Genomic DNA, 2,978 nt, shown 5'->3' with positions numbered 1-2,978 from the left:
AAAGCCGCGAAGAATGCTCGTGGAGCGTGTGGGATTCGGTGCCGTGCGGCTACCAGCTCCGCCCCTCCACGTGCTAAATCCTTACGCACGCCCCTCCCTCCTCGTGCTAAATCCCTTGGCACGTGCCCACCCTCGTGCTGAATCCCTACGCACGCCCCCTCCCCCTCGTGCTAAATCCCTAGGCACGTGCCCACCCTCGTGCTGAATCCCTACGCACGCCCCTCCCCCTCGTGCTAAATCCCTAGGCACGCGCCCACCCTCGTGCTGAATCCCCACGCACGCCCCTCCCCATCGTGCTAAATCCCTAGGCACGTGCCACCCTCGTGCTAAATCCCTACGCACGCCCCTCCCTCGTTGTGCTAAATCCCTACGCACGCGCCACCCTCGTGCTCCAATTAGTTGCGCGCGCCGCCCCCTCCACTCGCCAGTTCCCCTCACGCGCCGCCCCCTCCACGCGCCAATTCCCTTTGCGCACCGCCCCCTCCGCTCGCCGGTTCCCCTCACGCGCCGCCCCCTCCGCTCGGCAATGCGTGTTGCGTTACGCCTCCTGCACGCGCCAGTTCCCCCTCGCGCTCCACCCCCTCCGCTCAATGGATTTTGAACTTTTCTCCTTGTGTGTGTGGGACATTAATTGAAATAATTTAACTTCTTTATATATTCCTTTGTGCTATCAATTCAAAGAGGTCTGCCTCTGCCAGGGGTCCAGGGTCTACTGTTCGGGTGATACAAAAAAAATTCTGCAACTAGATGTTGCCATCGTTTCACCACCTGGTGTATGTAAACGAGACTTCTTCACACACTGTAAAGAGTTACGATGGTGAAATTTATGTTTTATGTAATGTATCATAATATTTTAAAAAAAGCCACCATGGAGTTTTACCCTTTGTTGGTCCCTTACCCTCACCCCCGAGGTACGGGCTTCTCAGCAGACGAGGCATGCCTTGTCTTTGTGCCGACCTCTTTCTCTTTCTGAAACCTTCTGTACGGGGCAAGCCGCACGCCCTTTGCGACTGGTGGGGGCTGGGGTGGCATTAGGCCGATGCCAGCCTGCAGCTTCGTCGGGGAGCCTGACCTCTGTGAGCTCCCCGGAGCCTGACAGCTGTGCCCTCTGATTTTGCGATGATCTTGCAAGGACCGGTGTGCCCCCCCCCCCCGGCTGCGCCATCTCCACAACCCCAAGTTCAGCTGCTGGGGAGCACCTGAGTCCAAAACCGCCCGTCCTGAGAGCCCCCGAGTGTCCGTGAACGCGGCGCCCGCGTTCTTGCTCGCGCAAAGGGTGCGTGCGTGGAAGGTTTTATTCGATCTTGCCGGATCGCTCAGCAAACCCTTTTTTCCTCCTTGCGCTTCGAAGTTTGGCCTTTATGAATTGTCTACTACTGTCCTTTACTGTTTCTATATTGGATTGTTGTCTTAGCTTCCTAATTTGTAGGGATTCTGTACGAATCCTGTTGATTAGACTGTTCTCTATTGGACATCCGGCAAATCTTTTTTTTTTTCTCAACTTGCTGCTTTTTAAAAATATTGAGATACTTGGGGCTCCTGGGTGGCTTAGTCGGTTAAGCGTCCGACTTTTGCTTAGGTCATGATCTCACGGTTCATGGGTTCGAGCCCCGCGTCAGGCTCTGTGCTGACTGCCAGCTCAGAGCCTGGAGCCTGTTTCAGTCTGTGACTCCCTCTCTCTCTGACCCTCCCCTGCTCACGCTCTCTCTCTCTCTAGAAATAAATAAAAAAAAACCCTTAAAAAAATAAAAATATTGAGATACTTTTAACTGTTTGAACCAAGACCCAAATGTTGCCTTTTTGCTTTTCTTTTTTTTCATTTTTAAAAGTGTTTTTTATTTATTTCTGAGAGACCGAGAGAGAGAGAGAGACCATGAGCAGGGGAGGATCAGAGAGAGAGAGGGAGACACAGAATCTGAAGCAGCTCCAGGCTCTGAGCTGTCACCACAGAGCCTGACGTGGGGCTCGAACCCACGAACCATGAGATCATGCCCAGAGCCAAAGTCAGACGCTCAACTGACTGAGCCACCCAGGTGCCCCTGTTTGTTTAAGATTTTATTATTATAAATGTTTATTTTTGAGAGGGAGAGAGCATGAAAGTGTGAGCAGGGGACAGGCAGAGAGAGAGGGGGACAGAGGATTCAAAGCAGGCTCTGTGCTGAGAGCAGAAGGCCCGATGCGGGGCTCGAACTCATGAACCACAAGATCATGACCTGAGCTGAAGTCGGACACTTAACTGACTGAGTTGCCCAGCCACCCCTAAAGATTTTATTTTTAAGCAATCTCTACACGCAATATGCAATGGGGGGCTTCAATTTATAACCCAGAGATCGAGAGTCACCGACTGAGCCAGCCAGGTGCCCCCAACTTCATTTTTAAGTAAACAATTATTTTGTTCTTTTATCTCTCTACGGTTTATATGAACCCAGTTTAAAGCAGGGGTCAGCAAACTTTTCCTGTCAAGATTCAGATAGTAGATTTTTTTTAATGTTTTATTTATTTCTGAGAGACAGACAGCATGAGCAGGGGAGGGGCAGAGAGAGAGGGAGACACAGAATCCAAAGCAGGCTCCAGGCTCTGAGCCAGCTGCCAGCACAGAGCCCAATGCGGGGCTCGAACCCACGAACCATGTGATCATGGCCCGAGCCGAAGTCGGACGCTCAACCCACTGAGCCCCCCAGGTGCCCCCAGATACTAAATATTTGAGAGCATGAGGTGTCTGTTGCAGCTGCTTGGCTAGGCCGCTTTTGTGGCACACATGCAGCCGCAGACGACACATACATGAACGAGTGGGGCCGTGTGCCAGGTAGTTGTTTATGGACACCGACATTTGAATCGTCTGTATTGTCACGCGTCACAACATACTCTTCTGATTTTTTCAACCATTTAAAAATGTAAAAACCAATCTTAGCTCACACCTGTATAAAACCAAGCCGTAGTTGGGCCAACTCTTGCTTCAAAGAGTTAAATGCTTCTAC

Source organism: Hyaena hyaena, unplaced genomic scaffold (genome assembly GCF_003009895.1).
Source record: "Hyaena hyaena isolate Hyena2069 unplaced genomic scaffold, ASM300989v1 scaffold_808, whole genome shotgun sequence".
Taxonomy (NCBI): Eukaryota; Metazoa; Chordata; class Mammalia; order Carnivora; family Hyaenidae; genus Hyaena; species Hyaena hyaena.
Note: the sequence above shows the minus strand (reverse complement) of the source record.